The 23907-nt window shown below is 35.7% G+C and overlaps 1 protein-coding gene across 20 annotated transcripts in view; it reads left to right on the top strand.

Moving 5' to 3' along the window:
- Positions 1-22199: 22199 nt before the first annotated feature.
- The window catches only part of LOC118263928 (teneurin-a), a 330884-nt gene continuing 329176 nt past the window's right edge, over positions 22200-23907 (top strand). For all 20 annotated transcript variants that reach the window (XM_050705299.1, XM_050705300.1, XM_050705283.1 and 17 more), the window contains exon 1: positions 22200-22339. The gene's annotated coding sequence lies outside the window, so the exon portion shown is untranslated. The remainder of the gene's footprint in view (positions 22340-23907) is intronic.

Genomic DNA, 23907 nt, shown 5'->3' with positions numbered 1-23907 from the left:
CTGGATATGTGTCTACCTAACATACTTGCATCACTTTGGTGCACGTATGAAAGGCTGCATTTTTATTTTGACTATCTTTATGAGAAATGAGGTTGGCTGTGGAAACTTGTCCCCATTACTCTAAGGCTTAGTTTTGCATGCAACTTACCTATATATCTAGATGTCTCAGTTAAATAAGAGTGGTATCCTAATTTTAAACAGTTACACGGATAAGTTAAAATAAAGGAGAGAAAATGTAATGTTTCACTAAAATATTTCATCTCTTGAGAAAACTTTACAGAATATTTTGGCTGAAACACAGAAATAGTGAGCGGGCCGTAAAGATCGCCCGAATAATAGTGAACATATAACCCGAGAATATATTGCAACGTGCATTGGACGTGTCAACATTTGCTGTGAATGGATCTTTATTGTTCGTGTTCCATCGTAATAACAATGTTGAATAAATTGTGGTACAATCAAACATACGCGATAAACGTACATTTTATGTCATGTACCTACATACACACATACAATGTGTGTTACCAAGTATTTGCGTTATGTACAATAACTTGGATCTTTAATTGTTTAGCTACGACTACGCAAAAGACCTTGTTACGCGATATTGTTGGGCAGTTGGGCACAAGCCGCACAAGTGTTTATTTGAGAACTGACCAAAACTAAATAAAGTGGATACGATTACAAACAGACATTTAGCCGATTCTCGGAAAGTTTTATGTAGTGCTGATTTCAACAGCATTGGGTAAGAAGACATAAATATCTTTCAAGCATTCGGTGAATTAAAAATCACTGCATAAAATTTATTGGTCGGTGTAGAGCGGATCGTCAATTTAGATGTCCGTTGGACCGGGATTTGAATCACGATAAATATTAAGCACGTAGTCTATCGTTCGTTTACTTGAAATCGTTTGCATTCCCTTTAGAGACGATCTGGAGTACAAGTGCCTACCGAACTATCTACACCGCCTATAAAAGCTGTTTGTTGATTAAAAATGAATACTTAATTTCACTTTACAGGGGCCGTTCATATTTTATAGATGTGTTCTGTTAATAAAACTGATGTAATGTTCGGTATTACGTACAACGTTGGCCAAGCTGCCTACAGCCACGGTAATTATCAGATAATGCCGCGCTGATGTTAAAACTTGCGTATAATTAGCGAAAATTACTATAAACTGCGTTGGTAGTATCAAATTATTGAATTAAACTGCCTTCACTCATCAAGTTGTCGTTGTTGAGTAGGTGTGTGTAAGACTTGTCAAACTTTCGTATGACGGCTATTAATCACTATTAGGATGTAAATATGGTAGATTTATTTATCTAACTAGCTTCTGCCAGCGGATTCGCCCGCGTTCCCGTGGGATAAAAAGTATCCTATCATAAATTTCAACAAAACCCGTTCATTAGTTTCAGCGTGATCGACGGACAACCATCAAAACTTTTCGTGATGTTGATTTTTAATGTTCGTGTGAGAGCTTGAGAGAATGAGATTAATTAAGGAATTGATTCTAGTGTGCAGTGATATGATTAGTTTTGGTAGTATTAAAGATATTAAATTATTTGTAAAAATGGTGTAACTTTAAACTAAAAGATTTTATAGGTGGTCTACTTAGCCTTAATACAAATGGTGCGACATTTAACTACAAATGGACTACGGGGTAAGTAAAGTACCAACCTATTTAATTATAGGTACCTAATCTTTGTTTAAATATAGACGTAGGTTACATTTTAACTTGTGACCTTTCTGGGTCTAGGTTTCCAGGTCGATTGTGGTTTAAATGGTTTGTGGATATGTACGTACCCTACATACCTAGCTAGTAATTAGCACGTATTTGTAGATCTGTAATAATTCGAAGTGGGTATTGTTAGCGGACCTACGTCACTCGATAAGGCGATATAAATATTTAATTTTATTCCTCGTGTAACTGTCGACACTGGAGTAATTACCTAAGTTACTTATTTTGTCATCTACATTTTATAGGATCACAGTATTATCATAATATTTCCTCATTTTATTTGTAAATAAATTAGATATGGCATTTTAAGTTTGATAAGAAGGTTTGAAAGGAAAACTGTGTCCTTATAATCGAATTCCAATGCTTTTCCTCAGTTCCCGAAATCGATAACTAATTGTATTAAAATCGCGCATGTTCCTTCCAAAGGTATTTTCTTCGATTTTTCCTTCGTAAGTACTATGCTAATGAAGGGAATATTACAGCAATCAAAGTATTTTTAGAAAAGAGACAGCGACTCTCTTTGTTCTAGAAATCTCAAAGCGCGTTTGTTAAACGTGAGTCTTGGTTTCTGTTTTCGATTCTAGTGGAAAAGTATTATAGAACAAATCAGCTGTCTTCCATGTAAAAGGCCTCAAATTATTCTTTTGAGTTGGGCAGTACCTATAGGTTATCGTTTCCGATTTTAGGAATTCTCAGTAATTAATGGTCTAGGACTGTGGCAGGTGTGAGCTATAAGTATTTATTTATCGATACTATATGTGGATATTAATGTGCACCTCTGTGTACGTACCTAAAAGATTAATTGGTACATGTAGGCACAAGCACACATGTAGGTTCTACTACAAAATAACTGAATACAAAACGGCTGAGCATTGTTTAATAACTAGGCACGTGACCTAAGGACGTAGGTGAAACATTTCATATTAACGACACAGAAGTTATCTCGTGCCATTGTCAAATCGTGACATCTTAGTTAACAGGGTTTTGTGACTCAAACCACGTGCGAAGAGTTACTGCTATCGACTTTGGTACCATCCAACTTGCCACACAGACAGTTCGCAGTTTGACAAGTAATTAATTCTAGAGGTGGGGTGCTTTGTCGCAGTGACCGAATTATGTGCATTTTAATTTTCTTTTCTTCTTTTTTTATGGTAGAGATGCTGTTTAGTTATGGATGATGGAGATGAAGAGATGGTTAAGAAGGTCTCAAAACTTGTTAAACCTGTTAAAAAGAGTTATGGCACTAGCTTTGGGTAAAATTATGTATTGATTCTTGTGTCAGGTCAGTCTTAAGACACAATTTGGTACATTATTACAACCTACTTACCTTTAAAGCAACTATCTACTAATCGGTTGTCCATTAATATCACAACGTACTGTAGTACTTATGCAAGTCTTTGTGTAGTCGTTTGGTGTACCACAAAAGTGATGTTAAAGATTAGGAATCTTAAAATAATATTGTAAAGTAAATATTTGCTTCAATCCATCGCTCATTCAGAGCACAAAATGTGAGAGAAAAGTGAATTTTCATGTAACTTCGGTTGGCATTTTCAAATAAAAACTGAGTTACCTAGGACCCGAACGAATGGCATCAACCCTTCGTGCATCACCCACGCTTCATAAACCCATACAGCTGTTATGATTTACTGTTCGAAACAATACAATGGACAAACAGGACCAAACGATTTTCTTCTTTTTATTTTCACCCCAATGAAACCAATGAATTTACCACAAAAACTCGAAACCACATTCAAACATAAACTTTGTTTAGTACTCTCTAGTAAATATGTATCTACCTAAACCTTCAGTTTATCTAATCAAATATATATTTAGTAAAATATGAACTCCAATCACGAAACACGAAAATGTAATTAAATAAAATCAATACAGCGTATATTGACTGAATACTAATGAATTCACTATTTCACGAATTACTTTGAGTCATGTAGCTATGACAGAGTTTCACAAAGGCTTGTATTACGGTTTGTTAGTGAACAAAAAGTAAATAATAATGCTCCGTTCAGGCTTCATCCAATCGCCGAATGGTTATTGCTAGGAAGGGCAGCCGGTATTATCTCTCGCACTTGACCGAGCTTCGATCACTGCTTCGACGACTCCCAAAGCCTTGTTAAGGCCTAATGACATGAGCACAACCGAAATCTCCACTTATTTATACCTTTTCAGAGTGAGATAGCACTTGAAATGATTCAGGTGATAATCGAGTGAACGCTTTGTATAGTTGATAGTTTGAGGGGATCACGTAATAATATATCAGCAATTTTGATGGCTCTGTTTAAACAGGGTTCGTGTATCCTAGTCTTTATGACCACTTATAGTTTACTAGTGGGTACCTAGTTTGTATTTTACGATGTATATGGATGTGTAGAGCTATACATTTATGTTTCTGATGGGATTAATTATATTAGTACATGTTATGGGTAACATAGTTTATGCCTGATGTTAATTCTGTTATTTTATATAAGATATATCTTATATTGTAAATAAGCTTTACATAATGTATGGGTATATTATATTAATTTATTTTTCCGTAACTTGAAATAGCCTAGTGCTAAAAAACGTTTCATATTTTTACTAAAGAGTTGGTGTACTTGGTGGCAGCAATCAAACACAGATATCATCTACCTCGTCGTAGATGTAATAAATGTCCCGTGTGCGCGCGAACGGAGGCGTTGCCCCACCTAAATTATGGAATATTCCTTTTTTTGTTCCACAAGCTTACATGTTTTCAGGTACGTTTAAAGTATTTACCTACATATATTTTCTCTAATCGTGCTTTACGTAAGTTAGACGCTACAAGAAGCTTAACTTCCCCGATAAACTAGGTCATATTGTTAGATAGGTATTTTTCCCATGTCGTTGTTATGACATAATCCTGGAAACGTATTTTCGTACTCGCAGTTGTCTCTTTTGTTAATGCGCTTACCCTACATCGTTGTTTCGTATTGCATCGAACAGTGTTTGTTTTGTTTTCTATTTGATTTTGTTTTGGTCATTATTACTATAGTTTACGGTAACATTCAGGGATATATCACAGTAAAAATAACTTTTTCAGAACAGTTAATCTTTCAGGATGGTACATTAATTATTTTCATGATGTCATCTATCATTAATCATTACCCAATGGTTACGGCCGTAAACAAATTGTCAACAAACGAACGGCGATGGCAGATCCGTAACTCATTTCCTGTTCCTGTTAGAAGTGTAGGTAAGTTACATATTCTGACGTGGGAACGACCTACATAAAAGTTTTGGATTAAGTAGAACTCAGCTCAGCCGGCTGGCAAAACGTACGAATAGATAATTTACTGTTAGGTGACCTTCAGCGGATTTCAGTGGGAGATATGAGAAGGGGAGTTGCGCTGGGAAGACAATGTCGTACATATTTTAAGCGGGCACGCCCCGTTCGCACAAAGGCGTAATTTATAGGGCCGCGCGGAGACGGGTGCCTGAGTTATGTCCCGACGATAGCGACGAGCTTTTAACTGCCTAATGGAGCGATTTACTCAGACCACCTTGCGCCCGCTCCGCTGTTTACATTGAAGCACACCGAATTGGGCAGATAACGACGGTGAAATTAATTCTTGTTTGTACCACTTACAAAAAAGATGGATATTTCCGTGATCTTCTGTTTGATTGAATAATGAATATCCTGCGGTACTATGGTGCACGTAGTAGATAAGTAGACGCTGAAGTACGTTGTCTGGCGACGGCGTGTCGGGTGGAGCGCTCTGAGTATTGAAGAGCAACGCGAAAAGTTTTTCAATAAAACATAGCCCTCTGAGACAACATTTCAATGGAGCGCCGTGCGATGTTTACGGCCCGAGCGCCGCCGCGGCGCGCTCCTCTACACTCTGCAGAACAATCCAATCCAAAGGTATTGATCAAATTGTGTGGCTACACATACAAATGCAACACTAACCATTTCTAAGAAATAAATGCAATTTTACTTGCCATAAATATAGTGGGTACATAAAGTGATCCTACACGTGTGTGTAATTGACTGACTAATTATAATTAAATTTCGAGTTGAAAAGTTTTGGAAAATGGTAAAATATATCCAATTTGAGTTCAATTGTATTAAAAATTTGTTCATTCATTATAAAAGGTTGTTACGGTGGGTACCCACCTCGTGTCGTTCCTAATTGCTATAACAGGAAAATCGAACTAACAAAAGATTTTACCTCAAAATGCGTTCTATGTTTTTCTTCAAACTTCCGGCATGTAAGTAAAGGTACTCTGCAAGTTCAACAACACACCCTTATTCATTTTCCTCGAATAATCTGATATATAGCCGCCTTGTACAAAACTGTGTGATTAGCGAGAAAGTAATGCGAGGCCGCGGGACATTTATCAACACTTGATAGATGTTTTTGTTCCTGATAATTACAATTTATTTCATCCTTCGTAAATATATGAAGCAAATAGAAAATATTTATATGAAAAATATCGCTTTGCAAATAAATGGTAAGAGCTTATGATATCGAACCAAAAGAGAAGTGTGCAATGACCCAGTTGCTTGTTGCATTTTCATCCGGCGGCGTTTTCTCAGAACACTTACATGTTATGATACTTGGAATATGTATGTGAGAGAGAACCTTGGTTCTTTAGATCAGAAAGATCCGCGTGTTTTGTGAGCGCTCGCTTGTAGCCGACTTTTGTTGCACGTTTTGCATTGCAGGTCAAGTGCAATCCTCGGAGATTGCTGCCGGCTACGCGCAGAATAACATAAACCATTTGAAGAGTCTAACGACAATGCACCTCTTATACATTCATACATCCACATTTATATCTACCAGCTTCCCCTTATTGAGTCTGCGCTCTCATCGAATACGGCATTATCTGAGCGAGTAATGAACAGCGGGTAATAATTGTAGAAATAAGTGATTCTCAATTGTCATTAGAAGAAACAATTAGGTCGGTAGTGGATTACTGAGGGTGATTGCGTCGCGGAACGAGGTATTTGTGTCACATCGAGCGATCGATCCGCCCACTCCCAGCCAATTACTGCCGATACACGACCGAATATTGTTCTCGATACACCCGATACAGGGAATACTGTGGGGTTATACAGTTATACTACATTGGATACACTCGCGCGAACTCCCGATCTCTGTGCGAGGCGCTGGCAGGGTGCGAGGCGAGTGAGGCGGCGACACCGCGCGATATGGTTCCCGGTTATATCCAGTTGTGCCTTTGTCATGGATATCTGCACTTCAATGTTTTGACGATAACCCAATTGAATGTTCGTGATCTGATCGCAAAACGTCTACTGTTCGTTTTTTTTATTTCATTTCGCAGCGAGATTCTGTGAAATGCGATACGTTGTTTTGCTCCTGCCAAAATATTGTAAGGCGTCCTTACCTTTAGGCACAAATGAACACTTATTTCGACTTACATTACATCGGTACAATTATGAGATGTTATTTTAATACCAAGATATTATTATTTTTTGAGAAAAATGTACATTTATTCATCTAGGTATCTTAAAATCTGACATTTTGTTTTATATAAACATCGTAACACATTTACCTATACCTAATTAAGGAGTCTCGAATGTTTTAACTGGTGGTAGTCGAGAATAAAAAATAAAATTAACATTTTAATATCCCACGATTTACATTTTAAAATGAATAAGGAATTAATATAAATGTATTAATAGGTAGTATAATAATTATTGTTGATAATTACAGAGCTTTTCATTTTATATTTGTTTTCATAAATATTATAAACAATTAAAATCGTTTTACGATATGCGGAAAATGATTCCTGGTTAATTAAAATATTTTTTTTAATATTTACTAACTGAGGTTGCAAGCGTGACAACTGAATAAGGGGATTTGATTCCTTGGTAAATGCTACATTTAGGTACCTACTTCTCTGCGAAACCTTTTGTATAAAATACAGTATGATGTTATTTTATGAATTGAGAGTAGAAATTTTATACAAATTTTATTATTATTCCGTTCCGCAACCAATGAATGCTAAAATAATTGTGGAACATTAGTGGGAGCTGTGTAATTTAATTGCACGCGGGCACAATTGATATTTATTGCTGCACCATACTTTACCTACGCATGTATTGTTCCGCTTACACTATTATACTTTATACTAGTTTGTTTTCATTTTTAGTTATAGAAATTAAATGAAGTTTTTATATTATGACGGAGTTTTTTTTTGTGGTCCACGTGACATTTAGTTGAATCTTACGAAATAAAACCCACAGGTCCCTGCCTCATTATTGGATGCACACCCACATGTTTTTGTAGTTTATCATTAATCGCTTACCATCAGGTGACTCGTTTGCTCGTTTACCTCTACCTCCTATACCATAAAACAAAATTGAGATATTCTTATGGTTCCTATTGGGCGTAGCGTGATATTTTTTATCTCATAAACTTCCTTGATAAATGGACTATCCTAAGCTAATAAGTGCGTTATAACAAACAAAGTTTTCGATTTTATAATCATATGTAGTAACGATATACTTAGCAATTAATCAACACTGTAATTCTGTGTTTAAAAAATACAATAATTTCCTCAACAAATATATAATACTCATATACTCGTAAAGTACTGAATATAGACAGTAAATAAATATATCTAGACGTATACTAATGAACAAAAAACAAGATTATGGCCAGAGACTGTACATATATTCATTTGTCTGTCCGTAATAATTATCATCCTGTATTGTATACAAATAGGTATTAGACTCTGATTGTTAAGTACTAATTAAAACTTTCTCAATTGCTACCCGTTTCATAAGTGACTTACTTGTGTTTGTATGCAAATACAGCTTCATACATTTGCGCTATTCAAGTTTGTATAAGAGCTATTGTTTTTTTATTATGGAACAATAACTGTTTCTCTTGTTTACCCCTGAAGGGTTAAAATTTCAACCTATAGGTACATTTGGATAATTAAGTAGGTAGTTTAATTATAGTTCCTTAAATCCGTACGTAATTTAAACATTGTATTGATCTACTCCCATCAATTTACTCTATATCTGGTTACTACTAGTTAGTAAAACTATTTGTTGTGTAGTTGTCTACTTAAGCCTTAAATCAAAAAATTGGTTGTTATAAATCGTTTCGTATGTTAGCAAATACACATTCCTCTAAGTAATGACATTTTGGGTTAAAAGAGCACCAATTAAAACAACCAAAAAAGAGGAGTTCCTTATAAAGTCAGAAAAAAAACAATGTAATCGGAGTAGTTTTGAGTAAATTAAACAGTGATGAAAGGGGATCAGGTCGAAGACGGTCAGAGTGTCGGATTTTCCGGGTTCCTATGTTAATGCCACGAATTCCAATTAATTTATTCAGATGGTATTACGTTTGTAGAGAAACTTTATTTGTAAAACGTTTTATAACAACTCGCAGATGGGATTGGAGTGTCTTGAAGGTATATTTTGGAATTACTGACTTGTTATTGAGCATTCACTAATGCTTAATAACTAGTTATACTACTACTGCATGCCAGTAAAATAAATTTTTGGTTTATACAATATACCACATACAGTTTAGTTTTGGTTTCTTATCCCATACATACAAAAAATATGTGCAATGGGTCAACATTTCCCTTCTATAAAATAATTTAACCAATTATTATGTTATCGGCTTATGCACGTAATTGTTTGACGAGGAATAGAGTAGCAGCGCGACAATAGCCGCGTTGTGTGTAGCGGAATGCTGCTCATGAACATGAGCGTCTAGGATGGGTTGAAACTAGTCGGATTCCTCGTTAAACAATTACGTGATTGAGCCAATAACATAATAATTAATTTAGTATATCTTGCCAAAGTTATAATCCAATAAAAACAACCCTCCTCACTAACTCCTGTAAAAGAATTATCAACAGATCTGCTTACCCTATCAGACGTTATCTACTACGTCATGGCACAATGAAGTTCAATTGCAATAATTGTCGAGTAGAGTGTGCGACACCGCTGACACCGCGTCACTATGTCTATTCCCGCGGAATAAATATTTGCATGGCCAACAGATAGTGTAGTTGTTCCATTTAGTTCGGTTGTTTGTATACGTGAGATATGTGTTTATAAAGTCATACGCAATATTTTTTTACAGTGTTATGTTTGGTTGTTCAGTTTTACATGTATTCGTATGAATTTATGCACAAATAAACAATGCAACATCATGCCTTTTATCGCCGAAGGGTAGCGATGCACATTAAGGCCTCATTAAAAAAATAAACATTCTTATTGTTATATTACTTTTTGCCACCTTCAAGAAAACAGTACATACTAGCTTTGGCCTACTACTACATTGCGTCTATACAAATTAAGAAGTTTCTATATAGTCTCTTGTTTTACATCTATATATTCTGTATCTAGCATTAGCAAGTCATTAAAATATTCCAAAGTGGGTATATAAACTTATAATTGGGTTACATTACACGTTCTAGTGCTTCCTCACTTTATTTTTCTGTAGGTTTTATGAGAAAAAATAAAAGTACGCCTAAGCTTTTAAATGAAGGTACACAACACTTATAAAACTACTACGTAATGTACCGTCTTATCGTCCGACCTTGACTTCATACTAAAAACTCAACGAAGCATGAAAGAATGAAAGACAAAAGAGCGTAGATAGCTAAAATATGACTAAAAATATCCAACAAAACCTGGCATACCTAACTAAAGCAACATCAAAAGAAATATCAACTCCGTGTTGTCTCTATTTTTATAAATGAATGAAAACGTCACCGGCTTATATTTCTTGACTTTTCATATTTTTTTTACCGAAGCATTACATTCGTCGTTTGCATATATTTTATCCCATAAAAAGGCTTTTAGGCAAACTCTCGTGTTTACAAACCCATGGTGGTTTCTACGTTTCTCTTTTCTCATAATTTCCAAGTTTGTAACGTTCCTTACAAAGACATACTTTTCGACAATTCGATTTTAAGATGATTTATTAACAAGGGCTTAAGGATTAACTAAGAGCTTATTTTTAGTAATTTTCTTTGCATGGAGTATCTCGAAATATCCCCGGTCCCAGTAGACCCCTACAACTGAACAACGGATTTGAAAGGAAATTGAGTTTTCATAATCTTGTTATAAACCTTCAGGATTTAAAAGTGTATGTCACGATTATAAAGAAAATTTGTTTTCATAATATTTGTTTGCTTGCTAAAATCCGGCTTCAAAATTGTAAATTCTACCTATTCACTATATTCTACGAATATTTTGTGAAAGGTAAGACTCGTTAACAAACTCCAACGTCACAGAAATATTTATTAAAAAGCTGCAAATTGTTTTGCTGATAATGTGCACTTTACACTTAGTAAGCGAGCATAGAGTTGAACTCAAAGCGACATCAACATATCAGGTCATTTTATTTTAGTCCAGAGAGCTCTTTACGGGGCAAAAAAGACACCGAAGATGCAGTGAAAACCTCGTTCAAAGAATTCTTTGACTCTCGTCCAGGAGATTTCCGCGCCAGTAGCGTAAATCAACTGCCATTAAAACGGCAAAAATGATGTTCTTTGAACAAATATTTTCGTTCAGAATTTTTTGTGTGCTTTTGAAAAATAAAATTCTTCATAGGTGCGGCGGAACCGTAGTGAAAAGCGTATTTCAAAGTATAGAGATTAGTTGGGAAGCCAGGCAGTGAGAATCGAATCAATCTTTCAGTTGACTTTTACAGCGCTAGGAAATGAGCAATGGAGGTACTTTCTTGTTCTTTTTAGATCACGTTGTTATCGAATATTGTGAACGAGAGAGATGGATTAGTGCGGTGTGATTACTATTGAAAAACTCGATCGAATTTCTCTCGATACGAGTTTCTGCTAACAAATTGAAGTGTTCGGTTCGGCTGTAAAATAAAAACGTGTATCTTGTACTAACACTAAGAGTTTAGCTCTCATGTCACATCCTATGTACCTACTTTGTAACTTTTGTGATCACGTGAACTTTTAGAACTTTTATTATATTGACGAGATGTTTATGTTTTAAACTTTTCAAATTGACTACCGTGATAAAATTTAAAATTGTATCATTTTAACTAAACTCACACTTACCGTAGAAACAACGAATGAAATTCAAAAAGTCGTAGAAGCGGGAAGAAGTCTCATTAAGGTTTAGTGAAAAGATGCTTAACTAAATAATCCTGGTAGGAGGTGCATCGTGCAGTGCGGCTTCTAACGACCCTACAACACTCGAGGGCACTCTACGCTTCAGCTGCTTCGCGCTCATGCACTTTTCAAGTACGCACTGTTTATGCTCTAGTTCGGTTCAGAAACTTACATTTAGCCGCAGACATCGCTTGTTTGGATTTGAATATCGAATGTGTTTTCACAAAACTGTTATTTTTTTCCTTTTTTGTTTCTTCTGGTATACTGATTTTGATGCCAATTCCAGTGCCGGTTTTTTTATGCTTCCAATTAAAACGAGGTTTGATACATTATTTATATCGAAATTCTTGGAATAATATTTTTCAGTACACATTTCTTCTTTTACTTTGTGAACTCGTAATTATTATTGAAGCTACAAAAATATAAAAATACGTCTGCGTCATTTTTTAACAATTAACAACCATTATTATAATTTTGTTGTGGATTGTTTTGTTGCTTGTTTGGTAGTAAGAAATGTGGATGTGGATTAGATTATGGTTATATCTACCCTTTTACTTTTCAAATGAGAACTCTTTAAGTAATTTCAAATAAGATTTTCCGATTTTGAATCAGAATAATTATGTGACATATGCCTGCGCATTAAGGTATATTTGTTAGCCAGCCGTAGATGCTAATCCATTTATACGCACAAGTGCACAACAATCACAAACTACACGTGATTTATGTAACGTGTATGTACCGTTTAACCTATTCCGGTAGGCGACTGTTGTGCACACCCATTTGATTCTAATACATTAGTTCGGTGAGTGGTGGTGAGTGAGTGTAACATGGACGGGCCGTATGCAGCGAGTTAAGTGGAGGCATGCTCAAGATATGAAGAGCTCTTGCCCCTAGCCTTCTGCACGGCGAGGTGCCATGTTTATGCATTATGTATCACTGGGAGGCTGATACTTCGCCACGAGTTTTGCATACGGCTTTTGAACAAATTCTTTAAGAAATTTCGTGTAACATATAACTGCCGTATATATCATTTGAATTGATGTTCGCACAGCGAAGTCACGTTTTCATGTAGATAAAATTAGAAGTATATCCAGTACAGTAAAACTAAAAGATGAGTTGAGAGAAAATTGTATCGTAAGTACTTACAAGTTGTAAAAGTGCTCCGGCCTTGGCCTGTATCAACATCCTTTATTGACTTTTATGACTTGTACTGTACGCAGTACAACTAAAGGGAAAACAATAAAAATCCTACGTTTATTAATAACTGACGCTTCGCTTATTTCTGCTACTCCAACGATATTTGTCTCGGTTTTTTCTCTTTTCTGATAATTACAATATCCTTCTGGTTACTACAGTATTTCAGTTAATACAATAGTTAGAAAGACAATTAAATTGTATTCACAGCTTAACACACAATTCAATTACAAGTAGGTATCTATAGCAGTTAATGTAACATTTGTATAACAAGAAGACATGATTATCAGGAGCTTCTGATTACGTGTCATTGGATGATTGAATAATGAAGAGAATTTCGGACCGCAATCACACTGTATAAGATTAATGGCGCGGTCCTGTTGTTGAATGAAGGCGACTCGCTACTCACTCGATGCTAATTTCGCTGATGTACCGGACGGCTGTCACTTTAGTTTCCTATTCAACTGTTTGTGTTATGACAACTGTTTAATTACATTTGTCACACGCATCTATTTAAGGATAATAAACTAGAAGAACAAAATAAATATCAGTTTGGTCAAAGTAGAATCTGTTTAGAACTAGCTATTTTCATCAAAACACCATTTTAGTCGTCGTATTAGTCGTGAAAATATGGTAAGTATTAATAAAGGATCCCTTTTACCGGGTTTTACTTCTCCCAAGAGTGCTAGGGTCGTTCCTTCGTAGGCGAGGGCCAAACGCTCTTAACTTACGGTTTAGAATATTGTTTTTTATTGCTGTTGTGACTGCCAATATAATCTGTTTATCCTTCCAGTAATCGATCGTTATTTGAATTTATACATTTTATTGCTTGAAATAGACATTTCACATTCCTAAAATACATAGTAAGTACATATTACAAAAATAGTCATTCCAATCAACATAATTATATTCCAACAGCTATTGTTTAACATAAACCATTTGCTTAATTTCGGTAATTTGCTAGGCGCGGCTCGTGATTAGCGCTTCATTTTGTAACATGTGATTTGGAACAGTTCCGAATACACTACATGTTATTACTTCTGTATAATTTATACAAAATTCATATGGAAATATAGTCCTAGCTTCCTTCTACATTGGAACAAAATTGTGTTGTTTTTTGAGTGTAAGTGATGAGATGAGGTTACGTCAAATTGTGCGGCAAAAAGAAATGTTTATATCGTTACATATTAATGATATATGAATGCGCCAGTTATGAAGTGTACGTGTATGTATCGCCATTGAAATTTATTGCTGATTCACGTCCGACGTACTCTGTTGTTATTTCAGTCGAATGACTGGGGTGAAGTGAAATAAATGAAACTATGTTACACAACCGATTGAGCAAATATTTCATCAACTTGTTGCCCCAAAGGAAACGGGAAAAAATCATTGTTCCTATTGCCGATTACGTTCTGCCGCGAAACTTTAATGGAGGTTGGATTTGGATTGGAGTCTTTGTTCATTCGCGGGAGGTAACAACTGGAGGTACTATACGTAGGAGAGTGGGTGTAGTGACGTAGGCATTGCGTTAAATATGTTGCATGTTTGTACGGCCGCGGGCGCGGGCTAATCGCGGCGTCCACGAATATTTACTGTCCCCCGGGAGGCGTCATCTGATAATGTTATGTTCGGCTCCGTTGTAAAAATCGTTGTTCATTTCAATGACGGGACATCGCGTGACATAAATAACTCGATATTCGCTTAAATCTTGAAAGGCTTTAATATGAATGTTACAGTTAGGATGATTAATGATGCCGGATTGAGCAGCTGTTTTATTAGCTCTTTTATTTCAATATTTTTGAGAGGTATCTTCGAAAGTAATTTGTTTCTTATGTCCATCATGCAGTTATAATTGATGAACATCTCGAGGGCATTACATACATATATCTTTCTTCACAAAGTTTAACGCTGTTGGGAGTAAATAAAACTGTGTGTAGGTATATACGTAGGGTTGTATTTATACAGTATGTACATCACACATAGTACGTTTGTTAGGCGGCCTGAATAAACATTATAGTAATATATCCGTGTTGATTACGTTGTACGGGGCTCGTTGAGTGATTGGGCTTCAACTTTTCAATCGATACGAGTCAACAGAATGGACTAGCGTGTACAATTCAACTGTTGTTTGCTTTGTGGAGGCTAATGAAAGTATTGAGAATTGGAAACGCTGCGAATTGTCAGCAACTGTCCTTTTCAGTTTAAATATTTCAAATGGCTGTCAGAGACAGGCTCCGCTTGATGTGATAATTAAATGTCGTCTTGTTATTCGGTGCACGTTCACAATACTGGAACAAACAAACAAACTAAATTAATAAATAGAATATCTGTAAATAACTACGAGAGACAAACTTTGTATAAAGCGGGAGAATGTATGATTTAATCATGTATTCTAAACTATAACATCGTTAGGGTCGTAGGGTTGGCCACCCATCGGGCGTTAAGTGATGATCACGTAAAAGGTACAACATTAGTACAATAAAGTGGGCCTTTTGCCTATAACAATCATAATATACGAAACCTTTCGGCTTAACAACTCGGCCCGACTTGTCGTTACCGAGCTGCGTGCTTGCAAAATGTCAACGCGATAATGTACTATTTAAAATATGTGTGGTAATCTCAACTTTAAGATTTAATTTACTATAATACTATCTTCTATATTATGGTTATATTATTTTGTTTGTTAACTGGTATTTAAGTACTGAGTCTTTGTATGTTGGAAATAGCTATAGAAATAGATTTTTTTTTCATCTCTGTCCTATTTTTAATACTCGAACGTACCTAATTTATGCACTTGCTTTAAATGAAAGATTTTTATATAGAAAAGAACTCTTTTATGATCACTAATTTCTTAGAAAAATCTATCTCGTAAAAGATTAAAATATAGCCTTTATTTCCTTGAACATGTCTTTGATCTAGCTAATTAGAACTGGACGCTTGGTTAAACTTGTTATTGTGCCGTAATAATATTAATTGCCCCATTCTTAGAGGAAAAGAGAATATTAAAACACTTTTTGGCTAAATAATAAAAAAATACTACCAAAAGAGACATTTTACATATAAACAACTTCTAGTTGTTCATTAAAATAGATTTCAAATGTCTATAGTAAATTGATTGGCTTATAAATACACATACTAAAGTATTCTTTCAGAAAAAATATGTTGTTCAACTGTTATAGTTACGGTAATTTTGCTACGGCGTAGCACCTTCGTAGGCTATCCGTAGTAAACTCGTAGCAGAGTTGTAGACCTTTAGGAAAGTAGTCGTAAATCGAGGGTAGAGAAAAACAAAGCCATAGAACTTGTACTTGGTCTACTCTATTCACTGTTCCAATGATATATACTTACATATACATTTATTTAATTTATCTTGTTTTAATTGAAACTTTGCTTTGAGATCTTTCATCCTTATTTTGTTTTGTAATAAAATCGTTTAAAATAATTCTTTAAAACTGTTGTAATTTTATTAAGCGTAATCACACTGTTATCTAGCTTTTAGTTCAAACACAAAATGTGTAACGCAACAAAAATCTTTTAAGCTTATTCTATAAGCCGATATTGATACACAAGTACATACATATGCGTGGGTCTGACTTATTATGTATATTTGGAGTGAAGCAAGTATTGTGTATGATAAGGATCAAGAAAGCTGACATAAAAAGAAACAATCTCCTTTGGAGATTAGAAAGGTTCTGCTATTTGAAAAGCCTCGTCTGTAGTCTGGACGCGGATGCTGACGAAAACTGCTAGGACTGACATGACGTAAGTATTATCGATCTCAACACGAGACACGACTAACATATGCTTGATTTATTGAATAATACCCCGTTTCTATCAACTATATTTTACTGTACTTTATCTATGAACAAGTATTGTAAAAATTTATTAAATTATTGGACTCAGTAATCCGAATCATGCTGATGGTGCATTGGTTGTTTTTAGTGCGATTCGTTTTACCTAAATTGGGAATAGTTAGAGAACTTAAGACAATTGACATGAAACTCGGTAGAGGTTAGCATTGACAAGTACCTAGTATTATGTATTTTGGGACTACCTAAATTAGAGAACTTAATATCCTTTAAATAATTAGTATTAATCATGTGTTATCTAAAGCTAATATAATAACAAAATTGTAATATTTTGCTTCTCTTTAATATTTAATTAAATTTCACCTCACCGATGTAATTATACGAATCGGCTTAAATTATATTGACTTGGGACGAATAAAAGGTACCGTAGTGTACTCGTTTACTGTTACTCATTTCAGTTCATGGGCTATTTCAACGAGCTCCACTACTATCGAGCCTTCATTGCTCTAGTTTATTAGTCGAGGGACGAGGATCGTACATTACTAATGGGAGACATGTATCGACACAAAAAATATACCTACCAAGGAAAAAAGTGGCCATTCTTTCCACCACTTAGTCTTCCAAATCATTAGACATTTCGCAGCAGACACCAACCGCTGATAGCTTGATAAATCCATTACGAATACTACGACAAAAAAGAGCAAGAATTCTTTCAGCTCTGTAATCTTATCGAGTGTTTTTACGGAATCCACAAGGCCGAAAAGCGGTGTCAAATATTTTACGGCGCAAAATTAGAGTGGTGGAATTTTTGGGGAAGTTCCACCAAACGACACAAGTTGTTCGCTCGTTTGATGTTCGAAATTAAGGCCACATACGAAAATGGGTATTTCACATACTTTAATAACTCTTGACGTTAACAGCCTTTGTTAATTGTGACGTCATGAATTCTGGTTTTCCGAATTTTACGAGATTATTGGAAAATGGTGTAAGAAAATGTTAGTATTATTTCAAATATGAAGTCATCAGGTTTAGTTAATGATGCACAACCGTCGCTCTACGTTGGAAGTAGGCTCTGTTACTCCTGCTAGGTAATTAGGACTGTTGTAAGCAATAAAGTTAAAAGTTAGCGAATTGTTCCCTGCGGCTTTTATCGCAATGTGAAAGTATGTTCGAGGTGAAAAATGGATTAAATTATTTTAAATATTCGTTTTAAAATATATTTTTGTAATTTATACATTCTATGGCACTTGTTTTTTACTTTTTTGCGAAAATTGTTTAAGGAATTTCTTTGGGGCTTATTATTTTAGGATTTTATTAAGAGGATAACTTAAATAAACTTTCTAGAGATTTTTATTCATTTTACGTTAAACCCATATTAATATTATCGTGTATAACACATAAAAAGTTCCATGAATACAGTAAAATGAATATTAATTAACATCGAGTAGAAGTCCCAAGCATAAAATCGTAGCTTTATAACTGTAAATGCGGAATTTATTTTGATTTCACTTTATTCCAAGTCATTATCGTCGTAATTAACTTCTTGTCAAATATGATAATTTTAATAACGAACTCGCAAAATATCTAAAACGTTACGCAATTTTCTGGGCCGTTACTGTTCATCTTACAGGACACATGGAACTGTCAAACCACCATTATATTTAAATTACTTGGCAGTAACTCATGATAATATGAGGGGGAGGAGGGGAGGGCTATAAAAATATCAAGTACAGAGGCTCTCCTCCCGCCATGGGCTGTCGAACGGTCGACGTGCGACTGTGTGCGTGCTGTCACCGACGAATATTAAAAACATTCTCCGATATTGTATCAAATGCCCGACCCAGGTGCACGGTCAAATATGAACCCCGAATTTTGATACACGTTACTTCTATTCAACGGTTCCATTGACACAAATCAATTTACTTGATACTTTATTGACAAGTAATTTAAATTACAAATTCGTACGTTCATAACTAGTTTCTCTACATATGAAAATTCTAACATTAACGTGGTACATAAATGATAAAATGTGTTTTAGAAACGTGCTCCGCGTTTGTTTTACGTACATACATAAGCACAATAAAAACCTAATTGGTGAAGCGCTTTGAATTAAAAAATGTAAATAACATTACGTATAGGGCCGGCAGGCAGGCGGCAGGCGGCAGGCGGCTGGGTATCGCCTGTGTCGGATGACCGTCGTAATTACTCTTCCACGCTCCGAGCCTCATCATCGTCTATTAAAATTCATCCATATACACGACCTTTTCCTCTATGAATAAAATTATAACATTAAATAGATGTATTATATGTTAATACCTAAACAGTGCTTTTATCATACCGATATATTTTTTTACACATTGTAATGTATCGCCAAATTAATTAGTGAAAATCTCATTATAAATTAAAAAGGAATATGAAATTTGCTCTCAAAATTAAGGTTAGGCACCTATTACCTACCTGAAAAAATTACAGGCAATCTAAAGCTCATTGAAAAATGCCCGAAGGTGAGTTTCTTACCGGTAAGATGGGCTATATACAGTAACGACATATTTTTGGTAAAACCGCTCTTTTTGAATTTGAATTTGAGCGGCACATTACTCTGTAAATGACTGGCTATAAAGACTTCAAACGCAGGCTAATCGTGGCTTCCGACCTTTTGGGGCAGCGAAGAAGGGCCCCAAGTACCTGACAAAACGTTTCCTTACTTATTGAACAACCGTATTTTAAGTATGTGTAGGGTCAAGTGTAAAAAACCTTTTTATGAATCAGGAAAAAATGAATTATAGATACAATTTGAATGTGAAGTATCTACACGTGTGAACCCTGTATGCTCTTATATTAAGCTGTGTAATCAACATTGTGTTCACTTTGATGTGTAATACATTTTTAATTTCCATTATTTTTTTTCATCTGGCTACTTTATTTATTTCTATTTTGGTGGTATTACAAGCAGAAAGTGTTTACTCACGATTGCTTCAGCAACAGCTATAGAGCAAGTTGAGTCGCAGTTAGTCGATCATATTTCTTAGTAGCGCGCCAGCTCTTAGTAGACGTTTTGTTTTCATTATAGTACCGATTGGCGGGCGCCGCGAGTGACACACGGCCCCGTAGTTTGCATCGAAGTTTAGCGACAGCAGTACAGTCGCATCGGTATAAGTTTTACTAAACAAACGGGCAATAGACCTCACATAAAACTGTTACAGCAGCTCTGGGCGCCGCTCCCGGGGTAATGTTTCATTGTGCGAAATGCTATAAAAATCGTCGTAAAAATTTATAAAGCTACTCAATAAAATGTACACTTGGAATTTTGTGAGCTCGAATATTACTTCAGGTTAGCATCGAATAAAATACGTCTAAATTGTAAAAGTAGAACAGTTTTTACGATTCAAGTGAAAGCGTTAGATAGGGAATGTAATATTTAATTGCACTTACCTAATTGTTGGGGTGACCGAGAATTAAGAATTAATTCTTAGAGTAGTTGTCTCAAGTGCGGGAGATTTCCACGTCGAGTGAAGCACGCGCTCGTGTGTAGTGCTCTACGTGTCGGCCTAGTTAACTCTCTTCCGATGTCTTGCCATAGTGCTGTGAATAATTGTGCAGTTGCGATGTTCCTATTAGCCATGGGCAATGACCATGTTGAAGAAATAGAACTCTCAATAATTTCGGTATCTGAAACCTTTAATTGATATCGTGTAGTGTTCAGTCGTTAGAATATTGTGGGCGTTACCATTCAGAGCTACACTAATCATCGCTTTGAATCCTACTAATGACCTGAATGTGAAGCGTTTGACATCGTATTTTCTCTCAGATTTAATACTCAATACACATTCACGTGGAATCTATTAGATATTTTATTCCAACCACTTTGACAAGACGTAGAAAAACGTCGAATCCTAAAAGCAATAGATTTCGTTGACCGTCTAAAGTTGTTTTGATATAACTGAGGTCTGGACACCATCAATCAATCACACGTCTGATTGAATGAAGATATACGTCAATCACGTAATTTATTTTCCTGTCATGCCGTAACATTCCATCTAAATTCTCTAGGTATATGATAATAGCGAGTACGGTAATGGTGTACCGGTAATGTATGACATTAATGGCAATAATGTCTTCATGTACGCGCGGATTATTATTTGGAATTAGGCATTCTGTGGTAATTGACACATTAATTGAAGACGGTGTGACAGGCGGGTCTATAGATTCATCTATGATCGTCTATGACTGTCTGCGATACCGGTGTACGCGCCAGGGCGGTCGTGCACTTCGCCTACTCTTCGATTCAATTTTATTTTGTCTGTGCGTCAATGTAGGTCAACGTCCGCTCGACGCTCAGTGTAACTTTTAAATAATATACATTTTAATTACCTTTTATTTTTGATCCTTCCACATTCGGACAACAAAATAAATATTATTTTGCTTCAAAATATTTAAGTTGTTTACGTATGCATTGTCTTTTAAGTTTTGTAAACGTTTTACTGTCGTGTTGGTATTAATTAGCTCTCAGTTTATCGCGTAGAATACATAGATCTCCGAGAAAAATGTTTAACATAACATGCTGAGTAAAATATTAGGTTTCAAAGCTGGCGGGCGGAGCAACCGCACTATGGGCGGTCTTTCTAAACACAGTGCATGCTTCTAGGAAAGTTCTTTGTTCACTTTTGATTACGCAAAAGTACACAAAAGAAAAGACGTATAAACGTACTACAACTACATATGTGTACGTTACAGTAGTAGTATGTGCATGCAGGTATCCATGCACGATTTTGACTATCATGTAGATATGCAATTGCCATAATGTTTAAAATAAATTCTGTTTTTTATTGATACTCGGAGTAAATCTTTAAGATGTACTTTTACGAAAACTAGAATACATACTCAATTATCTCATCACAGATGTACCACATTAAAGTTTCAAAAAGAAAGAGTAAGAGAAAATATAGAAATATCAATTTAATGAAACAAATTTCCAAGAAATGGTACTAAAAGGTAGCTCGCTTAGGTAAAGATAAGAACAGTAGTATCGAGATAAAATGTATATCATTTGCATACCAAGAGTCGGTCCGGGAAACTTTTGCGCCTTATGTAGGCTTAGTGCAGGGTGCAGCTTCATTTGCGTCGACTATGCTAATAAGATGTTCGGCGGCGGAGCAGTCAGCAGTTTGACTGTAAGGCAAGCTGCACCTTAAAGGTGCGGGCGCGAAGGACCTAGCGGCGTGGTTGAAAACTTAAGGGATGATCGGAGCGGGGCGCGGGGCGCGGGGCGGCGCGCCAGTGCTGGTCGCTACTCCGCCGCGAGCGAACGTCGCGCCGCCCAGCAGCCGCGGTCGCCGAGTGCCGACGCCACTGCCGACGACTCGTGCCCTGCACGCTCGTTTATTTAATTAAGTGTCGCATAAACTGAGAGCTCACGTGGATGTTGCCATATAAGTTTCGTGAAATCACAAATGACACAAGCTGAGCCAGTTGCGCGACACTAAACTGGTATAATATGAACTTTTCAGTTTTTTGTTTGTCTAAGGACTTTGTTGTAAATGAAAATCGTTGCTTTTTAAGTATTCTATCGTTTATAGGAGCTTAAATACTCTTTGGAAACTTTACTAATTCGTTTCGTTGGTTTTGTTTTGTATTTTCGTAATTAGTTAAACAAGTCAGCTGTATAAATCAAAAGTACTAAACTTAAGGTACGAAATTATTTTTCAGAGATTAAAAAGCTTAAAGTATTAAGTTGTACGGTTTTTAAAAGATATTAGAGCTTTGTAGACTTTTCTGCGTACCTAAGTACTTAGGAAAGTTTTACTTAATTAGTAGTGTCAGTAACGCGAGCTTGATGGAGGGACGGTTGTTGGGTTTGTAGTTGGACAATGACAGGTCATTACCACGATATATTCATGGATATGACAGCCGGTGTACTGATATAGTTGCATACCTACGAATAACAAATTGAGCGGCCTTTGTGTTTGGGTATTGGGCTACCACAAATACATATAGAGCATGTATTATACTACATACATATATATGCCTTCATATGGGATGTGAGGAGTGTTGAATAAACATGACTGATAACAATTTGCCGTGTTAAATGGGCTTCTAGGATTCATTTATTATATAACTAAAACATTTTCAATAATGTTTCAGTTAGTAGCGACATTTTTATGCAATAATTGACCGTCTATCCAGAGGATATGAAAAGTACTAAAAATTATTGCTCATTTAGATTATAGATTTGTTGTTTGTGAGGAGATAAGATTGAGAATAATATGAAATTTTTGTTATAGCTACAACAAAAATATTTACAAAAATTGGCGTTTCATTGCCTCTGCCTACCTCCATGGGAGACAGGCGTGAGGTTATGTATGTATACCTATATACAACAAAAATCTAGTCTGCAAGTTTTATAAAAATTGTTTAATCGTATGCCATACATACATACATAATAATGGTCAAACAACTTTCAGCTCAGCAGTCCGCATCCAACAGACTATAGGACAAATCGCTTTAAAATTTCAGATCATTAGCTACACTTGTCCCAGAGAGGGGTGACAATCTCCATAGTGATGGTGACCAACCTGCTTATCAAAACGTAACAACCGTCATTACTTCACATTAGGGCGAGGTCAGGAAATACGTCGTTGGTTTAGCAGTTTACAATACCTACGCAAACGTACAAACAGCCGCATTCAATAGTATTAGTATGAGCGGTGCGTCGGTAAAAAATGGAGCCTTATTAATTTTTCGAGCATCATATAGTCAATGACCTTCGGCGCCGAACTTGCGTAACACTCGTAAATATGTTAATAAAGCAAGGCGACCCAAAACCCATTCAGTTTCGGTCGTAATTTCCATGTTACTTTGTCCGGGACAATGGGTATTCGTAGTTTATCTCTAGCTCATCCATAGTTTGTCTGTAATAACTAACGACGGTATAAACCACATTAATTTTCGAAAACTCTAATTTCAATGTCTAAGGATTTCCTGAATTTTCTTTTCCTCGATGCTTGAGTTGTTTATGTCAGTTGAAACGTGGAGTTAATTACGATGTTATTGGTTTT

Source organism: Spodoptera frugiperda, chromosome 27 (assembly GCF_023101765.2).
Source record: "Spodoptera frugiperda isolate SF20-4 chromosome 27, AGI-APGP_CSIRO_Sfru_2.0, whole genome shotgun sequence".
In the NCBI taxonomy this organism is placed as follows: domain Eukaryota; kingdom Metazoa; phylum Arthropoda; class Insecta; order Lepidoptera; family Noctuidae; genus Spodoptera; species Spodoptera frugiperda.
This window is presented reverse-complemented; position numbering and strand designations above follow the sequence as displayed.